Below are 11586 nucleotides of genomic sequence, written 5' to 3' on the forward strand. Positions count from 1 at the left end.
GTGATATGTTATGTATTAGCATAAGTTGTGAGTTGGTGTTGGTAAGCTAGAGGTTAGTATTGTGGAGTGTGGTTGGTTGGAATGTGGGTGTGGTTTGACTTCCCTCAGGGTTGGTGGAGCCTGTTGGAACATTTAGGCTTGAGGTTTCTCTTTATAGATGATGTGTGTACTACAAGAAATTTCACTTTTGACGACTAAAATTTTAGTCACCAAGAGCCTTATTTTAGTCGCCAATCACTTTTGTCGACTAATATATTTGGTCGCCCATTTGGTCGCCAATATTTTGTCAGGGAAGACAATCGGCGACTAAAATTTTTTTGATAGCCAAAAGTAACCTATTTTAGTCACCATATATTTTTTAAAAATAATTAATATATATTGTTACTTTTAGCAACTAAATTATTTAATAGACAATTGTGTATGTATGTTTGGCGACTAACTACTTAGTAGCCAAAAGTTTCCTTTTTACAATTGGCGACTAAAAGTTTAGTAGCCAAAAGTTTCACTTTTTTACAATCGGTGACTAAAGGTTTAGTAGCCAAAAGCCAATCTGTGATATTTGTTTAGTCGCCAACAGGTCTCATTTAGTTTTTATAATTTGTTCTGTAATATTTTTTGCGCCACCTGTAACTTGTGCGTACACAAAATTATTCATCCATTCAATCATTCATTCAATTCTCAACCATTCAATAAAAATATTTCTCCACAACCTGTAGCATTCAATTTCCAACCATATACAAAACTTAACTATTAACCATATATATCAAAGAAAATAAGAATCCATAAACATAGTATAATCTAACAAATACATATACTATCCAAACCAACAATTAAAATCCAAATTAAATAAAATCTTAATAACAAATTGTGTGTGTGTCAATTTCCGACCACACTGCCAACTTAGTACTCAACTGGAGAACACCGGCAGAATAGGTTAAGCCCGAACAACCTGCAACAGAAAGAAGAGATTTTGGCAGTGGCTCGTCCACCTGGGGGCACTCCGACGATCCAGTCAGTAAAATATCTCTCAAAGAAAATCAATAGTGCTTAACTCACTAGACAGAGCATAAAAAGCATACCTTAGACCCATAGGGGTGCCTTCCTTTTATAGCGAACACAATCCTAGTCCCAATAGAAGCCTAACTTCAATGGACTCAGGATTACTGCTAATCTTGGACTCCCAGTAGGATTGGGATAAACTCTCTAAGAGTTTTATCTTAATTCAAACTGAAGTCTTCTCTTATTCTAGGACTCTTGTCCCTTATCCGCTTATCCCGAATTCCGGTATCTTCGGAGATAACCTCGGCCTTGCCGAGATCACCTCGGTGTCATGACCAGGACACGTGGCACCCCAGCTGACACATCGGCGTCACCTTGGCCACGTGTTGGTACTCAGAAAATATATCCTCACAACTGCCCCCCTAGGTTCTATTACCTCGGCATTCTGAAGTGATAGAACCTATATCAGTACTTCCTTCCATTATGTCGGCTAAAAATTTCTCAGCCGAGATCGTCATTCAGACCGACATGCCTTTTATAGAACAAGAATTTCCAAGTGCTCTTTCATGCATATGAGCTGTCGTGCATAACAACTCAACCGTTTTTACCACGTGTCTTTCCCTTACTGGTCCGGACCTGATACGCGCCATCAAATCGTATCACTTTTGTGTGCGCCGTCTAACAAGCACGTCGTCCAAGGCACCATAATTGTAATTTTGCCGCCATTTTCATGTTTTTTATCAAAATCAAAATTTTCTCTCTCAAATCCTTCATTGCTGCTTTTGCGAAGCTTTATGCAATCAATTTCACACTCTCTCTTTGGTGAGGCTTTCGTTGCACTTCTTTGCTTACTACCACTGTCTGACACCGGCATACTTCACACCGGCCTTTTTATAATCTAAACAATCATTCTTCAATGTTAGGCTGAAGTGTCTTCTTTCGTTTTCTGAATGCATTCTTTATTTTCTTCTTTCAACGTGGTTGTATGTGTCTTCTTTTTACTCTTGTACGATTCTATACTTAAAATAATATGTGCAATCTCCTCGGGATGTAATACCTCGGTTGTACCCACTAATCAGTTTATCTCAGCCTTGGCTTAACACTTGAAAATATTTAAAATATTTTCACAAGTGTTATTTACAACTCGATACTTTACTTTTAGCAAGACTTCTGTTTTCAAATTTCTTCCAAGTCTTGGCAACATGGTAATCTCGGCAAGTATGTAGATATTTCTTTCAACATAACATTGGCTTAACTTGAAAACTTTTCTCAAAATTTCAACAAGTGTTAAACCACTCTTCTTTTAACATAACCTTGGTTAACTTCAACTTGTAAACTTTTCTCAAGTTCAACAAGTGTTAGCACATGATCTCAGTTTAACTTCAACTTGTAAACTTTTCTCAAGTTTCAACAAGTGTTAAACATCATCTTGGTTTAACTTCAATTTGTAAACTTTTCTCAAGTTTCAACAAATGTTAACACATGATCTCGGTTTAACTTCAACTTGTAAACTTTTCTCAAGTTTCAACAAGTGTTAAACATCATCTCAGTTTAACTTCAACTTGTAAACTTTTCTCAAGATTCAACAAGTGTTAACACATGATCTCGGTTTAACTTCAACTTGTAAACTTTTCTCAAGTTTCAACAAGTGTTAAATATCATCTCGGTTTAACTTCAACTTGTAAACTTTTCTCAAGTTTCAACAAGTGTTAAATATCATCTCGGTTTAACTTCAACTTGTAAACTTTTCTCAAGTTTCAACAAGTGTTAAACATCATCTCAGCTTGTGAAATTCCAACTCCCAAGCATCATTCTCCAGCCCTTTGCCCCCTAATGTGAACTTAAGTTCCACTTAGGTTCTCATTAGGCACGTGGCTTTGACCTTGATATTGCTCTATAGGCAGGGGATCTGCCCCCTGCATGGCTTTCGCATAATCCTTTGTGGAAAAAATTATTTAACTTAGGCCGAGCTCTTCTCTTCTCGGACTTAATCATCTAAGCTGAGATCTTGTCTTCTGGGATTTGGGATTCCAGATCTGGAATCTGGGATCTGCTTACTTGGGCTAAGCTCTTGTCTTCTCGTGTCCAGTATTATCTCGGCTTCGCTTCGGCGAACCATTTCTCTTCTCTTGTTTGGACGCCTTTGTCCCCGGCGTGTCTTCCTCAGCTCTGGCATACTTTTCTATCATGCCCATCAACTCCTCCATGCTTTTCGGCAATGTCTTTGCCAGTGATTTTCGAAGCAAGTGATCATCCTTCAAGCCGTTTTTAAACGACATGACCGCCACCTCTTGGTTGCATCCTGGTATTCGGTTGAATACCTCATAATGTCTTTTGGCATAGGCCCTACGGCTTTCATCCTCGCTGATCTTCAGGGCCATTAGGGCGTCCACCCTCAATGGCTGTAGTTTGTTTGTCATGAACCTGGCCACAAACATCTCGGTCAGGCCTTCCCAGGTTTTCACAGTTCCTTTCGGCAACTTGTGAAACCAGTCCGATGTAATTTTTTCGAATGATGAGGGGAACACTTTGCAGAGCAACGACTCGTTCCCAAAGTATAACGCCATCGCGTTCAGGTATAATCTGACGTGAAAGTTGGGGTCCAACTTTCTATCGTATATCTGGAACCTCGGCATACTGAATCTTTTCGAGACCTCAACTTTGTCTAATTCTTCCGAGAACGGCGTTCTCGGCTTGACCGGGGAGGTTACCTCGGCATCTTGTTGCTTCCTCTGTAGGTGATCTCCCAGATCCTTTTTGGTTCGTCCAAGAGCTCGGCTATCTTCGGATTTCAGCCTCTTTGGTGCACTACTTCTAGTGTCATCGTGAGTCCTTTTGGACCTTCCTCCACTGGTCGTGTCAAAACAGAGTTCCTTCCCCTGAACATCCCGATGTTCTTTGGTGCAGGTTTCTTTTGTTCGACGTGTCTTCTGGGATTCTCCATGCTCGATCTCCCGTGAAGGACGGTGAGAATGTCCCTTGGTCCCGCCATGCTGAGGGACTGCAGGAACTATTTCCTACCCCCCTTTCTGGGCACCTTTCTTGGCCGCTGGAATCGGCGTATCTTGTAACAGGAACGGTGGCTGCATGACGTTGTTCTGCATCATGAAATTGACGACCGTTTGCAAGTCTGCCAATTTGTCTGCCATTCTCTTTATTTCGTCATCCCTCTGCAGGCATCTATCTTTCCATACCTGGAGGTCGTTCTCGTTATAATACCCGCTCCGATCCGATTTCTTCAGTATGCCGTCCTCCTGGCCAACATCCTTTCCTCCGTGATTCTTATCACGAGTCTCTTCATTGCAGTTGTCTTCTTCGACGTCAAGGTCAATATGTTTCCCACCCTCAGTAGGGGTGTCGTCTCCAACCTTCTCTTTCTATCCGTCGTTGGCCATCTATTCTCCTTTCTTTTCCACAGACGGCGCCAAATTGTGTGTTTCAATTTCCAACCACACTGCCAACTTAGTACTCAACTGGAGAACACCGACAGAATAGGTTAAGCCCGAACAACCTGCAACAGAAAGAAGAGATTCCGACGGTAGCTCGTCCACCCGGGAGTACTCCAACGATCAAGTCAGTAAAATGTCTTTCAAAGATAGTCAATAGTACTTAACTCACTAGACAGAGCATAAAAAGCATACCTTAGACCCATGGGGGTGCCTCCCTTTTATAGCCAACACAATCCTAGTCCCAATAGAAGCCTAACTTCAATGGACTCATGATTACTACTAATCTTGGACTCCCAGTAGGATTGGAATAAACTCTCTAAGAATTTTATCTTAATCCAAACTGAAGTCTTCTCTTATTCTAGGACTCTTGTCCCTTATCCGCTTATCCCGAATTCTGGTATCTTCGGAGATAACCTCGGCCTTGCCGAGATCACCTCGATGTCATGACCAAGACACGTGGCACCCCGGCTGACACGTCAGCGTCACCTTGGCCACGTGTTGGTACTCAGAAAATATATCCCCACACAAACCATATCAGGTGTACGTGTTTCGGATCTCCAATCTCAAATAAATAAATAAATAAATTTTATCCAGAGCTTATCTGAAATATATTAGTTCATAAGTTAGTTTTAAATTAACCCAATTCCATCACTAACAAAGACATTATTAAGAATAATAATTCTGTAGATATTCAATATTTGTTGTTTATAAATTGTTTTAATAAGGATTCAACATGATAATTATCTTTGCTAAATAACTTAGTTAAAAACTTTAGTGTATTAATTTTAAGAAACCAAAAAAAAAATCAACTTTGGTAGATTTTTCAATGGCAGCATTGCCACTTGGTTGCATGCATGGAGATATAGAAGATACTCTTCAGAAAGTCCCATTATATTCATGGGAATTTGAAGATTTGATTGGACTAGATAGAATGGAGAGAGAGAGAGAGAGAGTGAGAGAGCCTCAGGATTTGAACTTAAATATATATATATATATATATATGAACACTTGCATTTGGAAGAACACGAAGAACAGAGAAGGAAAAGAGTCAGTGAGCAAGCTAAGTGTAGCTTGACTTTTTTGCACCCCCTTTCGGAAGACGAATAAGCCCTACAGTATTGGACTTCTGTGGTTTTGAATCTGATCTCACAAGTGCAATGCAAAATAGATAATCACCAAAGAGTACAAATCCGGCAAATCTTTTGAAAAATTAATTTTGAATCAAATTGCCAAAAATGGACTGCTTTGCCAGATACAGAGTCGCCACCTAAATGTTTTATTTGGAAAAATTTAGGAAATCCATGACTCATGCCAAAGGCCATATGTCCGTCATCACCAAGATTGTCTCAGCTCGGGAAACTTAGGTACGAGAGGAGAAGGTCATGAATTGAGCACCCCCACTCGCTCGATCGAAGATCGGCTTCTACTAACCATGATAGGAATCATATCTATATTATATGCTCTTGTTCCGGTTTATTAGGCTAGCATTACTATGTGATGCGCACAAACACAAGTATAGACTAACTTACAAGAATTGGAACACTTGATTCATGTTTGTTTTGAAAATTGTTTCGAAATATGCACTATTTGAAAAAGTGATTACATATAAACATTGCTCAAATTATTTCAATTCTAGCAATTAGCCTTCATCCACAGGCATTCAAGCAATTATAGCACTTAAGCAATTAGCCTTATGGCAAGCATGCTAAACATGGCAACAATCACACGTATGTGATATGCTAAAGTGAGTAAAGGCTTATCTAATACTCCAAGCCAAAAGAGAAATGAGTAACAAAAATGCATGATTCCTAACTATGCAATATGACTAATGCAACACATACAATTTGTAACTAATAGGCTCGGCTATTAATATGGCATATGATTTGATTTGATAACATGCGGTCTAAGCATGTATTCAAAGAATGTATTAAACTAATAATACAAGTTCGAATGATGAACCGAGCCTCGGTGCATGCAAAACAAATGGATGCAAACATGAAGTATGCTAAACAAAACATGATGCTCCTAAACTAACCATCATAAGCTAGTAAATAAAAGGGAGAAAGACGTGAGGTTGGAAGACATACACATTATTACAACATTATGCTCTCACGAAGGAAAGTCAGAATGAATTAACTAACTAATTAAAACTAAGCTAATTATTACAAAACAAATGAAATTAGCTAAACTAATTAACTAATTATTACAACACTTGAATTAACTATTCTAGCTAACTGAAATAATTACAAACCGAAATCGAATAACTAGTTAACTAACTAATTAATTACAACACCTTACAAAAATTAACTAGTTACAACTAATTAATTACAACAAACATCTAAGCTAAATATTTAAGCTTAAACATGCTCGATACGCGAGGAATACTCATACACATGCTCAGTTTCCACCCAAAAAGCCACTGTTTTGCTTCCAAAAGGCCTCTGTTGCACAATAAAACACTAACACCTTTGTCTACTTCCAGAATAGCTCTGCTCTGCTCAAAGAACACACTGCTGAATTTTGCATCAGTGGCTGGCCGGCCAAGAGTGAGGGCCTGCTAGCCACCAATGATAGCCGGCTGGCCATCAAAGGTGGCTTGTCGTCCATAGAAAGTGGCCTGCCGGCCATTGCTGCCCAGTTCATCTTACTGCAACAGAGAACAAACAGAGCGTGCATAGGGCATTCTCAATGGTTTATTTGCCCAATTCAACCCTCCTTATCATGAACAAATTAAAGGAGTGTATACTTGGTCCACAAACCATCAACTCAAGCAATTTCATTGCATGATGACTCATGAACCAAAATGTGCAAGTTCAATAAATGCAACAAAACAAGACTCTCAAAACCACCTCCCTATCATGAAAATCAAGGGAAGTAGTTGACAATGAATCTTGAACCATTTTCATCACTAATGAGTATGAAACGACCCAAGACTCAAGGGTTCAATTAACGTCCGATTAAACCCAAACAAATTATTATCTTGCATCATTTTAGTCCCATTTTATTACTCCATTTAGATTATCATCCATTCTTTAATTCATTGAGTCCAATGGTGAGTTTAAGTCCTCTAAATGGAAAGAATGCTCAAACCAAGTGTTGTCTTAGGTATGAAAGAGACATCATACCGTTGATAATAAACCCCAAAGGGATTACACAATTAAGCATGACATCTTAATCTCATGCTTTAAACAAACAAGTTGTTTAAACCACTTTCAAAGAAAAACAAAAGCCAAGAAAGGGAGGAGGTTGTAGAGGTGATTAAGAGTGATCACAAGTATGGAAAGCCATAAATAAATGCAATCAACTCAAATAAGATGGTGTCTAAGGCCTAGAACACCAAACTTATGAGAATAATTATACTATAAGCATGCAAAAGAAAGCTCAAATACAACTATCAACCAAAAACAGTGCTAAATCAGTCTAAAAATAGTCTTAAAACATGTTAGAATTAAGACAAAAATAGCTAGATTAATATGCTAAAACATAACACAAGTTAGGCTAGTAAGCAAGACACAAGGAGGGGAGACTAACCCCTTCAAATTTGGATTTCAAAACATGATTTTAGCCACTAAAATAACTATGAAAAATAGTATTTAAAAGCTCAAAAACAGATAGTAAAAGGATGGGAAACACAAGGGAAAAGGCGTTCAAAACAAGGTGCAAAGAAGGGTAAACCACCCCCTCAACCTTTAATGGCCTCAAAACCCAAGCTTCACCCCAAAAATACAGAGTTTTTATAGCCCAAAAACAGTTGGAAAACAACAAGAAAAAGAATAGATGAAGCTAGTAAAGAGACAAAGCTTTATACCTCTTGAAGAGAAAACCAATTCTAGGCAACAAATCAAGACAACACACCCTGTAAGAGCTCAAACTAAGCTCTAAAGTACCTTAGCTCAAAGATGAGAAGGTTTGGTTAAGAGTGTATAGGCAAAGGTTAAGGATATGTAGGCAAGAGTGTAGAAATTTGTAAAAGAGAGAGGAAAAAGTTTTGCTCTAAAATTTTTCTAACCTTAAAACATGAGAGGGAGGCCCTTTATATATAGAAAACATGAATTCCCCTCAAGAACATCCAGCCCTACACATGGGAGCAGATGCAAGCATCTGTGTAAACAGTTGGCACAGCTGTCACAAAATATCTACAAAAGACCCTACTGGCCAGCCGACCATCACTGGTGGCCGGCTAGCCACATCAGTGGCCAGCAACCAAGAGTGATGGCTGACAGCCCAAAAAGGTGGCCAGCAGGTCACCAATGGTTGCAGGCTTGAAGAACCAAGGTTTGGTCCAAGAATGAGGTAACAGGTGTGCAAGGTTGAAAGGCTCAAAGCTAAGGCATTCCGCTAAGGGCTTCGAGCACTTGACAAGCATATAGACTCATTATTGGGTGTGCAAGCGATGACGTTCAAGCCGTAAGGGCCATCAAAAATGGGGTCTCTATACTAAGCAATAGGGAGAAGAAGGAGAGTAAAGGAGCTAAAATTTTTTACCATTTCATCATCTTATTATTGAGTAAGAAAACCCTCTCAACCCTCTCATTTTTTTTAATTGTTGAAATTTTCAGATTATATTTATATAATAAAATGACTAAACTTATAGATAGAATTTTATTTACAGATGTATATAAATTTTGTGATATGTATATCAAATATTTGAAGATATTGATAGTCTTAAAGTCATAGTATTATTGTGGAAATAGGCTTGCATATGTAGTTTATACCATTAAAAAGAGGATTGAAGATTTTATATGAAGGATTTAAAAATGCAGAATAAGATAAACAATTATATTAACTATTATTACATACAATTGATCCATTGTTAAATTTTTACATGTAGGTCACCGCATCGGGGATCAATCCAGTCATTCATCTTCTTCGACTTGTGACACTTCTCATAGAATTTGCAAAAATCAGGCAACTCTTCATCGTTCTCATCTACCTATTAATTTCTCATCTAACAGAATTGTTTTAAGCAAAGAATCCAAATGTGGAAAAAGATTAAGAAGGAATCCAATGACACAAAGATGAACATAAACTTCAAATAAAAAACGTGAACCACCACCCAAAGTAACAAATGAACAGTAAGATGAGCACAAGAATGCTAATTAATTGAGTTCTGAAAAATTGGAAAGAAGATGCTTAAATAGTTACTACAAATGAAAAAAGCTAAGCAGCACAAATGCACATCAAGTCCAATTTTCCCATTACCATAAAGGTGATATTGTAACGGTGAGCTCACATCAGGAGAAGAAACATCCATTACTCTATTATTCTCGTACCAGTACTTGATGTAGAAGAACATACCTAGGATTTTAGGATTGATTTTTCTATAAAAACCAAGTACTGCAGTGGTTTAACATAAGGGAGCTTGTTGATTAATAAAATTTAGAATTATTTTAAACTTTCTCCACCTCTTCAAGTATTATTATGTGTAAATCAACTATATATGGTAACTTTAGTCATGGTATTTGTATTGAATCAATAGTTTCAAGAGCAACTATATGTGGAAAATGCATATATATATCTAAAAATAGAAACCTGTCTAAATTTTCAGACAAAAGAATGCAGCTGTAACACTCCAAATAGAATGTGAATATAACAAAACTTCGCTAAACACATCAATATCAACAAACCCATTAACTCACACCAAAAAAACTGTTAAATTTTTTTGCTTCTCCTACAATTTCTAAGTGACCAAACTGAGACAAACATAGAATTTCTTCTCATGCCATTACATTAGCCAAAAACATTTTCTTGAGTCTGAATCGATTTCTTCATTTTCTAGATTTGATGTATTGAAATAACAAAATATGTCCAGTACAACTCTACACTGTCTCATTTTCTTAGCAAGTACTGTATCTTTCTAGGAACTATTGATAATTTGTTCATAAAAAAAAGAAATAACAATTACATGTGCCATGATCAAGCGAAAGCCAGATCAAATTAATCAGGTGTCTTTGTGCCTGTCAGCTTCAAATACCAAAATTAATACAAACCAAATGTGAGTCACATTGCACCCTGTTTGGTTGCAAGTAAATAGAAGGAAAATACTAGAAGAAAATAAAACGAATCAGAGAAACATATAGAGATAAACAATGTGAGTTACTGAATCAGAACAAACAACAAGTAAAGTTACACAGCGTAACAGGGAACATATCAAAAGCCATTTTTGCATTGTTGTAAGTAAATTATAATAAGTTTAGATTTGTCTCTAAAAGATTATTTTTAGGGATCAAATCTAATTAGTCCCTAAATATTAGTCTCTAAAAGACTAATTTCTTGTAGTGGCATAAAGCGGGCAAAACAGTTTGTCAAGATTTGGCACTGAAGAACACTGAGGAACACTTTAATCATAACATAATAACTAAGCACTCAGGTAATCTTCTCCACGCAGTTGGGATTTCTGCTTTTGTCTATTTATGAAAATGAAAATGAATTTTAATAAACAAAACCAATGTTATTGCACATCAAAACTAGAAGTAGAGTCTACTCATTAAAAGCATACCTCATATCCTATCCAAGCAACTAAAGCAATCACTGTTCCTGCTAATGCATTTGAGAACTTTCTATAAATATCCAACTTGACAAAACTCCTCTTTGCCTGGATAGAGAGAAAAATATCATTATACAAACTCTATGAGAATGAAAATAGTAAAGTTGCTCTAATGGAAAAATAATTTAATGTTTCAACTAATCAGTTTCCCAAATTCTACCTATCCCCATGAAAATGGTACTAAAGAAGCCCTCTTGATGATGTTAACAAAGCTTTATTTTGTCTCCTGATTCCTTTTGCAAATATAGTGTGATGGTTAACATCTATATTCAGCAGGCCACTGTTTTAACTAGAAAAGTTTAAAAATTTAAAAATTTTACACTTAATAATGGGGAACTTGAAGGCATTGGATGAAGATAAATTGAAGATTAGGGATTTATTCTAGTATTATTTTGTGATTTGTGATTCAACAAGTTTTATTTATTAAATTAGAATTTATTGGGGTTTCCAAGGATGCCTATAAATAGGCCTTTATGTAATGAACTTATCAGACTTGGCTTGGATCTTGAAGAATTTGAATATTGATTAGGATTATCCCTGTTTTGACGTTTAAAATGAAATTCGCTAAAAAAACATGATACAAACAATTCA

At 37.0% G+C, this 11586-nt stretch overlaps 1 long non-coding RNA gene across 1 annotated transcript; it reads right to left on the reverse strand.

Moving 5' to 3' along the window:
- Positions 1 to 9198: 9198 nt before the first annotated feature.
- LOC114323067 (uncharacterized) lies at positions 9199 to 11045 on the reverse strand. The gene is made up of 2 exons (XR_014356919.1): positions 10948 to 11045; positions 9199 to 9396 (listed from the first exon to the last, which is right to left on the reverse strand). It is a non-coding gene; the product is annotated as an uncharacterized LOC114323067 (long non-coding RNA).
- Positions 11046 to 11586: the final 541 nt, after the last annotated feature.

This window comes from Camellia sinensis, chromosome 15 (genome assembly GCF_055761805.1).
Source record: "Camellia sinensis isolate YWXY chromosome 15, ASM5576180v1, whole genome shotgun sequence".
NCBI lineage: Eukaryota > Viridiplantae > Streptophyta > Magnoliopsida > Ericales > Theaceae > Camellia > Camellia sinensis.